This window comes from Lissotriton helveticus, chromosome 10 (genome assembly GCF_964261635.1).
Source record: "Lissotriton helveticus chromosome 10, aLisHel1.1, whole genome shotgun sequence".
NCBI classification, from domain to species: domain Eukaryota; kingdom Metazoa; phylum Chordata; class Amphibia; order Caudata; family Salamandridae; genus Lissotriton; species Lissotriton helveticus.
The window spans coordinates 363819388-363832360 of record NC_136071.1 but is presented as its reverse complement, the minus strand read 5'-3'; positions in this window follow the sequence as shown (position 1 = coordinate 363832360).

Below are 12973 nucleotides of genomic sequence, written 5' to 3'. Positions count from 1 at the left end.
GCTGAAGATCTCCCTGGGACTTACAGCCTCCCCCCTTTAGCGCCCACAAGGGAGCCGGCTATAGGGTGCGGGACCCTTCAGGTTTTTGCCGGCTCCCTTTGCCATGGTCCTGGACAGTTAAAGGAAAATAAAATAGGAAAGAATAGGGAAAAAGTAAATAAAAGAAAAGAGAGTGAAAAAAGTAGTTTTAAAGTAACAAAAAGTAGAAAAAAACACAAAATATAGATGTACAAAAATAGAGTGATAGATAAAGAGTAAAACAGATTTTTAAAAAGTTCAAAGAAACAAAGGATTACAAAGATTGAAGGAGGATTGAAAAAGCATGCCCAGAACCATAGCAATGAATGAAAAACAAGATGGCCGCGCTCATTGCGACCACGTGGGGAAGTTTGTGCGATATTTCCCCCGCGAGCATGCAAAAACGGACGCGAACGCGCAATTGCACGCCGCACGTAGGAAATGCACAACGCGAGCATGCAACTAGGGACTGGAAACGGAAATAAGCAAAGCGAACACTTAAAACAAGATGGCCACGCCCATGTACGACCGCATGGGTAACTTCGTGGTAGCCGTGCTGAAAAAAATCCAGCGAACATGCAAAAATAAAAAAATACGCAAGTTCGCAAAAGTTTGCGAATTTTGCGAACCGCGAGTACACTTTCGCACGAATTTGCATACCGTGAATTCGCAACATTCGCCCACACTTAGAAGGGGTAGTTCCCTGAAACGCGTCGGCCAAGTGAATGCAGAGGAGTAGGAAGGCATGTTTTACCTGGAAGCCCGGAGGGCGGAGAACTGTTGTGTGCCTCTTAAATGCTTCAGGGCACTTTGTTTATCCAGATTTCCGCATGGCAGACTGGCCGTGAAGAGTGCACCATCATTGGCTGACACAGAGATGGCATTGTCCACTAAACGAGGCTCTAAGTGCTGAACATTTCAGGACTCCTTGAGCACAGGGCTCCTCTTTTGAAAAACAACGTGCCGGACTACAACTCAGCCTACTTAAGGCCAATGAAAACTATGCACAAAAGATGTTTGAACTTTCGACCTTACTAAAAGGAAAAGGAATATTATTGGCATCATTAAGGACCACAAGTCCCAATATTCTTTGCGAGTGGTGCACTCAGCACACACCCATTAGGAAGCTTGTCTCATTAAAAAGGTCAATTAACGCTAATGATGCATATCGAGTGATTCTTACTGCAGCCCGTAAGGAAGGGGGTGGTTCCCTGAAACGCGTCGGGCGAGTGAATGCAGAGGAGTAGGAAGGCATGTTTTACCTGGAAGCCCGGAGGGCGGAGAACTGTTGTGTGCCTCTTAAATGCTTCAGGGTACTTTGTTTATATATATATATTGTCTAAGGGGGCAGGGGGGTCTGCCAAATAAATCTTTTTGAGTACAAATCTGACTTGGAGTGCCATCTATCTTTGACACCTGACGAAATTCGAGTGAGTGGCGACATATATATATATATATATATATATATTTATATATTTATTTATATTATATATTACCTACTGGCAGTCGCCAGTAGGTAGTTATAGTTAGGACCTATTTTCCGTAGGATATCCGCAACATTCTATTTGGAATAACTTTGGCGCCAGTTGACGAATCTTCGCTAAAGTTTCAAAACTGGTGGGGATCTTGGGTCCGCCCCTATCCTGAAAGTCTTGGGGTGACTCGTGAAGCAGGGCTGAGAAAAAAGGGGGCCGCAAAATGTGTTTTCTCCATGCAATGTTCCATAGGTACTATTCATCGCGGCTACAGCCCGAACGGCTGAACGGAATTATACCAAATTTGTAATTGTAAATCTGTTCAGTAGTTCTTCAGAAAATTTCAATTAAAAGTACATATATATCTATGGCCTCGGTGGATGCGCATATTATAAGCGCATCATCTCGATCAGGCGCAGAATACTGATTGGCTGTCAAGTGGTTGTCAACATTCGAAACCAGGAAGTGTGAGTAGCCATTTTGTGCCTTGCAAGAAGCGAGGTTGAATATGTCAGTTCAAGAAGTGTAGAAAACGTATGAAGGGGGTAGGTTAGAAATATCTTGACCCTCTATAGCTGCTTAGAGGATCCCACAATGACTCCAAGGGCCCAAAAATATTATTTAGTTTTTTCTAAAAGCGGCAAAGTGCGTTTGGGTGCGCGGACCATGCCCTAAACAAACAAATAAAAGGAAGCGTAGAATTTAATAATTAGCTACCGGGGGGGGGCAAATTCCCGGGGCAAAAGTCTTAAATTTTATGGGCTCCCAGAGGGGCTTCCTAGCACCGGGGATCGCCCCCCTCCAGAGCTTAAACATTAATGGGTGGCAGGGTGGCTAAACCGCCACGCCACCAGTAAAATAGATGGGTGGGGGGGCTTAAAGGCCCACTACCCCCTGGGGCTTTTTCAAAAATGGTTGAGGGGGGCTCAAATGCCCCTCCAGTCCTAGGCACCGCCATTTCTGTTTGCTAATAGCTCTCTAGTGTGCACGCGTTGGGTGCACAACTCTAACGTGTCGGGTGCGCAACTCCAAGGGAAAAAAAGTTATATTTTTCAGATACATGAAGCGTATGTGTTTAGATTTTGGGTGGCTCTAAAAAGAGCCCTTGTGTTTATTGAGAGATTTGGGTACTTAAAAGTAAGTACCTATGCAGGGTCTAAAGTTCAAGAGGAAGACTCTGTTACCCTCATCTGTAAAATGTACACCATCTGTCCTATAGATGCCATCCATATTGAAACGCAGATTGTTGTGATAAATGGATCCCATTCTATATTCTCGGAGAAAATCAGACACAGATTTATTGACATGTTTCCTAGCTTTCTCAATCTGTGGACAAAATTGATTGGACCAGTTCCATTTCTACCTTTGGCATATGTTGGAATAGACAAAGGCAGTTTGGGGAAAAAGTGACATCAATTCTCCAAAGGTGTCCTTCATAAGCATTTCCAGCCCTACCCCAGTCAAAGTGCCTAGGTCATTGCCACCACAGTGCACAATTATGAGGTCAGTCTGTTAGAGATGTAAAAAGGATTTAACCACTTGGCATCAATTGGTGCCACTTTAACCCTCTCTGTCCAATCCATTTAACGTCTATATTTGGAAAACCTAGGTCCTTGTCAATGGCTCCATTTTCTGCGTACCTTTGGCTCCAGAAAATATAGCTGTGTCCCACAATCCATATTGTAAGCATCTTGCAAGGAGGTCTGGATGCACACAATCAATCAAGAATTTCGTAGAGCGCACTACTTACCCGTGAGGGTCTCAAGGCGCTGGGGGAAAAAAGGGGGGCTATGGGTCGAACAGCCAGGTCTTGAGTAGCCTCCTGAAGGTCAGCAGGTCTTGGGTCTGTCGTAGGCTCAGTGGTAGGGTGTTCCAGGTCTTGACGGCAAGGTGGGAGAAGGATCTGCCACTGGTGGTTGTTCTTCGGATGCGAGGGACGGTGGCTAGGGCGAGGTCGGCAGAATGGAGCTGGAGGTTGGGGATGTAGAAGAAAAGTCATCTGATGAGGTAGGCTGGGCCGGTCTTGTGGAGTGCCTTGATTGCATGGATTAGGAGCTTGAAGGAAATCCTCTTGTTGATGGGGAGCCAGTGCAGGTTTCTCAGGTGGGGGGTGATGTGGCTGTGCCGTGGTACGTCGAGGATCAGGCGTGCAGAGGCGTTTTGTATGCGTTGCAGTTGTTTGATGAGCTTGGCCAGGGCTCCCGCGTAGAGGGCGTTTCCATAGTCGAGCCTGCTACTGATGAGGGCCTGGGTGACTGTTCTTCTTGTATCTATCGGGATCTACCTGTAGATCTTGCGGAGCATGCGGATGGTGTTGAATCAGGAGGAGGAGACTGCATTGACTTGCTTGGTCATGGAGAGTGTTGAGTCGAGGATGACTCCCAGGTTGCGTGCGTGGTCAGTGGGTGTCGGGGCTGCTCCCAATGCCGTAGGCCACCAGGAGTCATCCCAGGCTGAAGGGTTGGAGCCGAGGATGAGGACCTCCGTCTTGTCTGTGTTCAGCTTCAGTCGGCTGATCTTCATCCAGTTGGCGACGGCCTTCATTCCTTTATGGAGGTTGCATTTGGCGGTGAGGGGGTCCTTAGTGAGGGAGAGGATCAGTTGAGTGTCATCGGCTAAGGAGATTATGTTGAGGTCGTGCTTTCGGGCGACTTGTGCAAGTGGGCCATGTAGATGTTGAACAGTGTCAGTCTGAGGGATAATCCCTTGGGTACGCCGCCGGTGATCTTGGAGGCTTTGGATCGGAAAGGGGGAGGTGGACGCAGTGGGTTCTGCCGGAGAGGAAGGAGGTTGTTCATTCCAGGGCCTTGTCTTGAATCCCTGCGTCGTGGAGGCTTGTGTGTAGTGCGCAGTGGCAGACGGCGTCGAAGGCAGCGGAGAGGTCCAGGAGGATGAGGGGTGTGGCCTCACCGTTGTCCAGCAGGGTGGGCGGAAGTCGCGTAAGGGACTTTTTCAGAGAGGCACGGAGATTGAACCAATCTCCGTGCCTCTCCGCAAATTTCCGTTACGTGACACCCGCCCGCCACCCGCCCGCCTCCCACCCGCCCCCCGTCTGCCTCCCGCCTGCAATTTTAAACAGATTAAAGCCTAAAATTAGATTTAATAACACTTACCTTATCGCGGGGTCATCTTCCTGGTCTATCGCGCCTTCTTCTTGAAACTGTGCATGCGCAGGAGCCTCCTCACCTGTTTAATATTGCGGGCGGGAGGCGTGCAGGAGGCGGGCGCCCAACTTCCATTCCGCTCCTGAGTGTGCGGAGATTTGCCCCGTTTTTCCGCCTTCTTTGTGGAAGGGGAAAATCTCCGCACATTCTGTGAGCGGAACGGAAATGTCCACGCACCCCTAGTCCTGATGTCATCGGTGGTGGCTATGAGGGCAGTCTCAGTGCTGTGGTTGCTGTGGATCCCTGACTGGGATGGGTTCAGGATGCTGTTTTCTTCGAGGTATTGCGAGGTATTGTCTGTTGACGATCTTCTCAATGACCTTGGCTGAGAACGGAAGCAAGGAGATGGCCGGAAGTTCTTGAGGTCTCTCGGGTCCGCCTTGGGTTTTTGGAGTAGGGCGTTGATCTCTGCGTGTTTCCAGTTCTCTGGGAAGGTTGTGGTCTCGAAGGAGAGATTGATGACATTTTGCAGGTGGGGTGCGATGGAGCTGCTGGCTTTGTTGAAGATGTGGTGCGGGAGTGGGTCTGACGGGGAGCCGAAGTGGATTGTGCTCATGGTCGTGATGGTGTCATCTATGTTCATGTTGTCCCGGGCTGACAGGGGGTTGCGGTCGATGGTGTGCGGGGTGTCTGGAGTGTCGATGGTTGTTGGGGCTGTCTGGGTGTTGAAGCTGTAGTGGATGTCAGCGATCTTGTGGTGGCAGAAGGTGGGAAGGGAGTCACACAGGGCTTGCGACAGCGGGATGTCATTGGTGTTGGAGCTGGGGTTGGAGAGTTCCTTTACGATGTTGAAGAGCTCCTTGCTGTTGTGTGCGTTGTTGTCAGGGTGGTGTTTGAAGGAGGTCCTCTTGGCAGACCTGATGTGGTGATGGTGTTTGCGGATGGTGTCTTTGTGGGCTGCGAGGCTGTCCGGTGTCTTTTCATTGTTTTGTTTCTTCTCTAATTTTTGGCAGGTTCGGTTGGAGGCTAGGAGTTCTGGGGTGAACCAGCTAGCTCTCTTGCTGGTGTCTCTGTGGGTGGGTTTCTTCTGTGGGGTGAGGGTATTGAAGCAGTCGTTGATCCAGCGTCTGAGGTTGCGGGCGGCATCGTTGATGTTGGAGGTGTCGGTAGGTGGGCTGAGAGCGAGGTTTTGCTTGTAGTTGGTCTTCCGTGATTTTGCTCCAGCAGCGGCGGGGGATCTGTTAGGTGCGGTGGGTTTCTGGAAGGTGAAGTGGATGCAGCGGTGGTCGGTCCAGAGGAGTTCGATGGTGTTCCTGAAGGAGACGTGGGAGCTTGAGGAGAAGACAGGGCCGAGCCTGTGGCCAGCGGAATGGGTAGGCGTTGTGACGAGCTGCCTCAGTCCCCAAGGTTGGCGAGGTTGTCGATCAGGGTGGTGGAGTTGCTGTTGTTGTTCTCAAGGTGAAAGTTTAGGTCTCCGAGGAGGATGTAGTCGGTGGAGGTCAGGGCGTGCATGCTGATGAAGTCGGCGATGGAGTCGCTGAATTGGGGTCCGAGTCCTGGGGGCTGTAGATGAGGGTACCTCTGAGGGTGGTGTTGGGGTTTGTGTGGATCTGGAAGTGCATGTGTTCGACGGTGCTGAGAGTGTCGTTGGTGTTGGTTGAGACCCTGACGCTGTTCTTGTGATTGATGGCGATTCCTCCTCCAACTCCGGTGGTGCGGACTCTGCGGATGATCTTGTAGCCAACTGGGATGGCTATGGCGATGTCAGGTGCGGAGGAGTCGTTCATCCAGGTCTCTGTCAGGAAGGCGATGTCCGGGATGATGTGTCGAACAGGTCCCAGAGCTCAACGGCGTACTTGCGTGCAGAGCGGGTGTTCAGTAGGATGCATCAAAGGTGGTTGAGGTATTCTTTGGCGGGTGGTTCGGCGGTTCTGAGGCTTGTGTAGCTGCAGTTCCAACAGGTGAAGGGACCATGTGTGCGTTTCGGTGCGGCCTTGATGCAGGTGTGGGTCCGTCCGGGGTTGAGGGCGTGCAGTGTGCTGGCATCGTAGCAGCAGTGGACGTCATGGCAGGCGCGGGGGCCAGGGGTTCTGGCGCTGGGCGTTGTCCAGGCGCAAATGGGCTTGCCTTAGGCACGCCTTCGGCGCCCCAGCGGCTTGGGCGTGCAGCAGCTGCCATATATGGGTAGGTGGGAGGGAGGAGCAGCTGGGAGGTGGGAGGCGGGGGCAGCTAATGGGCAGTCAGGGGAATGGGGCCGTGGGGCCAAGGGGGATGCAGCGGTGGGACAGAAGCAAGGGCACAGAATCCCGGGGGCAACGGTGGTGACAGAAGGTGACAAAGGCACAGAATCATGGGGGCAGCCAAGGGGGCTGATGGAGAAAAAGGCACAGAATCACAGGGGGCAGTGAAGGGGACAGAAGGAGAAAAAGGCACAGAATCACGGGAGCAGCGAAGGGGACAGAAGGAGAAAAAGGCACAGAATCACTGGGGCATATTTCTTATTGATTATGAGAAACTGTTCGAATGGAATGTTAGATTAGATTAGGTGATATTTTGGAAAGTCAAGCACACTTGCTGTTTGAATTAACAACATGGTGTGCTGAACTTGTGACCTGTGTGCTTAGTTCAGTGTTGCATGTACTGTTGCCATGGTAAAAGGCAGTAAGCAGATTGAGAGGTAGGGTTCAAACTTATGTGAATTGGAAAGGGCTGAAATGTGTAACCAATAGAAATGTGTGTTTGATTTGGAATTAATGTGGGAAGCAATATGATTTGATATTTACTTGAATATGTGTGCAGAATGAGAGGGAAACTTTTTTGTTTTTGCTAAGTAGTGTAGTACAGTGAATCTGTATAAGAAAATCCGGTGTGTTACTGAAATTCTTCTTAATCTACAAAGCAATTCCATAGGTAAATTGGTAATTTGTTTTATGTGGGGTTTTTGTTTTTAATATAATTAATGTGTTTTTCCTGGTAAAATCCTGGTAGTAGTGTTGCTTGTCTAGAATTACAAGTGTGCCAGCTGTTAGGATCCTACATAAACCGCAAATAGCGAGAGTTTTGGTATTGTTTCTGAAGTGCTGGGTTACCTTGTAAATATAACGCTATTGTCGGACTCCCCTCTTCCATGTTGTATTGTCATAGGAAAACGTACCTTGCCTCTAGGAACGCCTACATTGCAACTCATTGGAGATACGAGGCGAACCGTTACCAAACCGGCTGCTAACATGCGTTAATGCATCTTAGCGTCGTCTAGTAAATAGGGCGAGATAATTTTCACCGCATTTTTGGCTTTTTTTTAAATAATTGCAGCGAAATGGCATATGTTAATAAGCCCTCAAGTTTGCTATGACACAGCGGGAACCTCAACTCCCGCCCTGCCGTAGCAAACAGCAGTATCCTAGGGGTAGAGACCCTGAGACACAGCAGGAGCCACTCCTGGGGGGTGGTGTTCCCCAAGGCTTTTGACTAATCCTGAATGGGGGCCACGCGGCCTCTCTCCTACAATATAAAAAGCCACAAAGGGTGGTGATCAGCGGGTCTTAGGGGGATCTTTGAGCCTACCGGATCATTGTTTTTCAAAGCCTTGAAGAGTAGCTGTTCCTGGTGCTGGACAGGGTCTTTAAGGCCGACCTACCTAAGTATTTTTTGGGAGAGTACCTTTGAGTCTCCCCACACATTTGTAAATGTAAATGTAAATGCAGTACTTGTATAGCGCACAAATTATCCCCGAATGAGTATCTCGGCACTGGGGGCCGTTGGGAAGATTAAGCGAGCTATTGCCCAAAGTCCATCCCCTGCTGCCGAAGCCGGGGATCGAACCGTGAGCCCCAGCGTCCAGCATCAGTCGCCCTCCCCATTTATTTTGTAGCACCGAGGAATGGCGGTCCATGGGCTACACGGCCCCTCTGATCACCAATGAAATGTAATATTTTAGACCTCGGAATTTGGCCCTCCCCAGGTAGCTAATTTTTAAACAAGCACAGGAGCCTGTACTTCGTTTTTATTTTTTTTACGGCGGATCAGTACACCCTGCGCTCATTTCTCCGTTTAAAAAAAAAAGAAAAAAACATGCTTTAGGACATGGACTATTTTAATCTCCTATACACTATGGGGCAGATTTACAAGCCCCTTGCGCCACTTTTGCGTCACTTTTCCATGTTAAAAAAGAAGCAAACGTGGCGCAAGAGGCTTGTAAATAAGCCCCAATGCATGTACTTGTCTAATCACCTTTACAATTGTGTTTCAGGCCTACAATTCTCTAGTGAGTATACCTACACTATAGCAAACACCCTGTCACTGCTTTCGCAATGCGAAACAAAAGGAAATGATGGACGGAGCGTTTTGAGCAAATCAAACACTCACCCCCACTCAACTGATCTGGGTTTAATCCATCACCATTCTTTAGCTCACTCAGCCACCCCAGTTCAGACATGGCCATATGCAAATCAATCTGCCCTGTGCCTCATGGGAACAGTCCAGCCCGAACTGCCAAGCCATGTCTTCCCTGGACCGGAAACAAGCATCCTGGGAGCGGTTTCGGATTCATAATCCTCATCAGCCAGGCTATTTTGAATCCAGTGGCCAAGTGAGCAAGGGACTCACGTCTGAGCATACCCTGCCAACTTAGGGCGAACAAAGCGAAACAAAAGGGGATGATGGACGGAGCGTTTTGAACAAATCAAACACTCACCCCCAGTCAACTGATCTGGGTTTAATCCATCACCATTCTTTAGCTCACTCAGCCACCCCAGTTCAGACAGGGCCATATGCAATTCAGTCTGACCCTGTGCCTCATGGGAACAGTCCAGCCCGAACTGCCAAGCCATGTCTTCCCTGGACCGGAAACAAGCATCCTGGGACCGGTTTCGGATTCATAATCCTCATCAGCCAGGCTATCTTGAATCCAGTTGCCAAATTTTTCTTTGTTCACCATAAGTTGGCAGGGTATGCTCAGCGGTGAGTCCCTTGCTCACTTTGCCACTGGATTCAAGCTGAAGACGGCTGAAATGCCAGAAACCGGTCCTCGGTAGCTTGTTTCCGGTCCAGGGAAGGCATGGCTTGGCAGTTCGGGCTGGACTGTTCCCATGAGGCACAGGGTCAGACTGATTTGCATATGGCCATGTCTGAACTGGAGTGGCAGAGTGGGCTAAAGAACGGTGATGGATTAAACCCAGATCAGTTGACTGGGGGTGAGTGCTTGTATTGTCAATGCTCCGTCCATCATTTCCTTTGGTTTTTCACTGCTTTTGCAATGCCATAGTGAATCTTTCAGTACTCTGGGGCCTATTACGATGGAGGATTTTCCGCATCCTCCAGGCCGGCGGAAGCCACCGCCGGCCGGAGGATGCGGAAAATCCTCTGCTGACCCACCAAAGACCCACCGCCACATTAGGATGGCTGGTGGGTCCTGGTTTCCGTCCGCCGCTTTTCCGCCGCGGTTGGCTTACAACCGCGGCGGAAAAGCTCTAATATGGTGACGGTGTCTCTCAAACACCGTCAGCCATATTAGGATGGCCTGTGAAAAATGCTTTTCCGCGGCGGGTTTTCCGCCATGGAAAAGCATGTGTAATTTCACTGCGGGGGCCCGTTGCGGGCCCCCTGGGTGAAGGGGGGGTGGGGGGTACCTATGGTACCCCCCTGCATTTGTATGCGGAAATCGGCAGGCACCGCACGGTGCCTGCTGCTTTCTGCATACAAATGCAATGTATGCATTTTTACCATTGCGGCGGATGCAGCTTGAAGCCGCACCCGCCGCAATGGTAAAAATAGAGGATGTGACCGCCAGGGTGGCGGTCACATCCTAATTGCACAGGAGGGAACTCCGCAGGCCATGCGGAGGTTCCCTCCTACTCTATGGTTGTGGACGGACTCAGGTCCGTCCGCCATCATATTCGGCCCCTTTGTTTTAATCCATTCAGTAAAATAAAATTCAACTAGTTATACATTCACTTAGTGTTTTTTCTTGTACTATTCTAATTATTCAGTTAGTATGCATGTACTGATATAGTGAGAAGGCTTTAAGGGACAGAGTGCATCAAACTTCTATGCATTATGCATGTGGTGTAGTGTAACTACGTTCACATTTGTATTTAAAGTATACAATTTCTTTGTCAGTATCTATATAGAATGTGTTTTCATAGTAATAGAAAAGTATATATTAAAAGATTAGTAATATACTTGTATTTATGTTTATTTTTTACAGATATTGTTTATCATCATTAAAATAAAGTTACCATGCCTGAAAGAGGTCGAAAAAGAAAAAGAGAGCTAAAGGATATTTACTTGAAGAAAACTCAACAAGTATTGGATGAGTAACATAACGTGGCCAAAAAGAAAAAATCTTCTGGTAAGATTACTAAGAACTTTATTAAAAATGTTTCTAGACAGATAAATAAGGTTGAAAATGTTGAAAGCAGTGATGACGCTTCAACGAGAAAAGAAAATTGGAAAAATAGGCAAGGAAAAAAGCAAATGTAGAATCCAAAAAATCGACTTTTGGTAAAAGAAGAGAAAACCAGTATAAAGAGATTCGAAAGAAAATATTTTATAATAGAGTAGTACATAATTTGCTGTAAGATTTGAAGAAATATAAAAAGAGCTCACTATTTTATAAAAAGAAGAAGTATATTGAATCCATTGTTGAAAAGGCTTTTGAAGTAAAAAGGAAACTATTTATTTTAGTTTTGAACAGAATTTGATCACTCTTTTTATTGGGTGAATGGAAACACAGTTCAAGTGCAGAGCCTTTCTTTAATGAAGAGAGTTATTTTCAGACCAATCATTTGTTGCAGGCAGCTGACACCAGCGGTCTAGCTTATGGGGTTAGAAATGGTTGTCCAATTGACAAAGAGAAAATGGTTCCCATAAATGCAGAAGAAGTGATAGCTGATGAAGTTCTAGGCAGACGTGCTAAAGCCCCAGTGTACACATGGGATTGCAGTAGTATTTGTAGGGTACAACAAGAATCTATTGATCTTTTACGTAATTTCTTACGAGAATATAGTAAAAAAAAGTATTAAACAAAAGATTAAGATGTTGCAAAGACTAGACCCTTGCAGAGTGAGAAAAAATACTGGTTTGCAAGGTCATTCTCTGGCTTCTCTTTCTAGAAAAGTATGTCAAAGTGTTTTTCATCATTTCAGGATGTTGGCAGTACATCATACTCAAATGCGGATGTTTGTCAGAAGATTGTATTATGCAAAAAGTCCAGCACTAAAGTTAAATGAGTGCTTTTTTGCATGGGTCAGTATCAAATGTGAAGAAGATTTGTGATGATATTGAGTTTTGTTATTTTGGTCCTAAACAAGAGAGTGAAGAAACTCAGACATTAATAAAAGAAAATGTTGAAGACAATGTTGAACCTAGTTGTACAAAAACATTTGAAGGTGAAATTACAAAGTTTTAGGTGATTTCAGGTCAACGGCCAAATTACTCTTGTATTTGTTGCCGGCAAACTCACTATAAAAATCAGACTAGGAGTGTTGATCTGTATTTAAAAAGTGAAAGAGAAAATAATGATATGGGGAAGGAATTTGCAACTTATTTGTTGGTAGAGAATTGTTTTGATTTAGGTTCTGATCAGCGTATCTGTAAATATTGTTATAACAAATTAGATGAGAATAAAATGGCCACTAGAGCTGTCCATAATAATCTAGAGTTAGTTGCTATTCCTCCAAAATTGATAGATTTAAATACCTATGAGTCTATTCTCATTCACTGTGTGCGCCCATTTCAGGTTATTGTTCGTATGGACAATGTATCCCTTATGTATTTCATCTTTTGTTTGAAAGTGACTTGTCTGAACTTTCATATGCAGTCAATCACATATTGAAAACAGGGGTACATCTGAAAAATGTTTCTGCAAAGGATTTTATGGATAAAGTGCACCAGAGGGATGGTCATTTAGAATCTCAACTGATTAATCTAATAGCATGTCAGCGTCGTACTAATGAATATTGGTACCGTCGTCATGGAGAACTGAAATGATTGCTAGGGAATTTAGGAACTCCTACATGGTTCCTTACACTAAGCTGTGCTGAGTACGCTTGGGATGATTTACTTTAATTTCTTCGAGAGGCAAATTCCAATTAAAAAAATATTGAATACAAGACACCTGGAGAATTGTGCTCCTTGGATCCTGTTAATGTATGCAGGTATTTTAATCATAGATTTGAAGCTATGATGTCTTTTATCTGCAAAAAAAAATCTGCCTCTTGAAGAAGTTGTGGATTTCTTTTGGAGAAAGGAGTATCAAGCCAGAGGTGCTCCTCATATACATATGCTGTTATGGATCAAGGATGCCCCAAAATTTGGAACAGATTCAGATGATACTGTTTTTGTCTTTTATTGAAGAATATGCCACATGTGCTATAC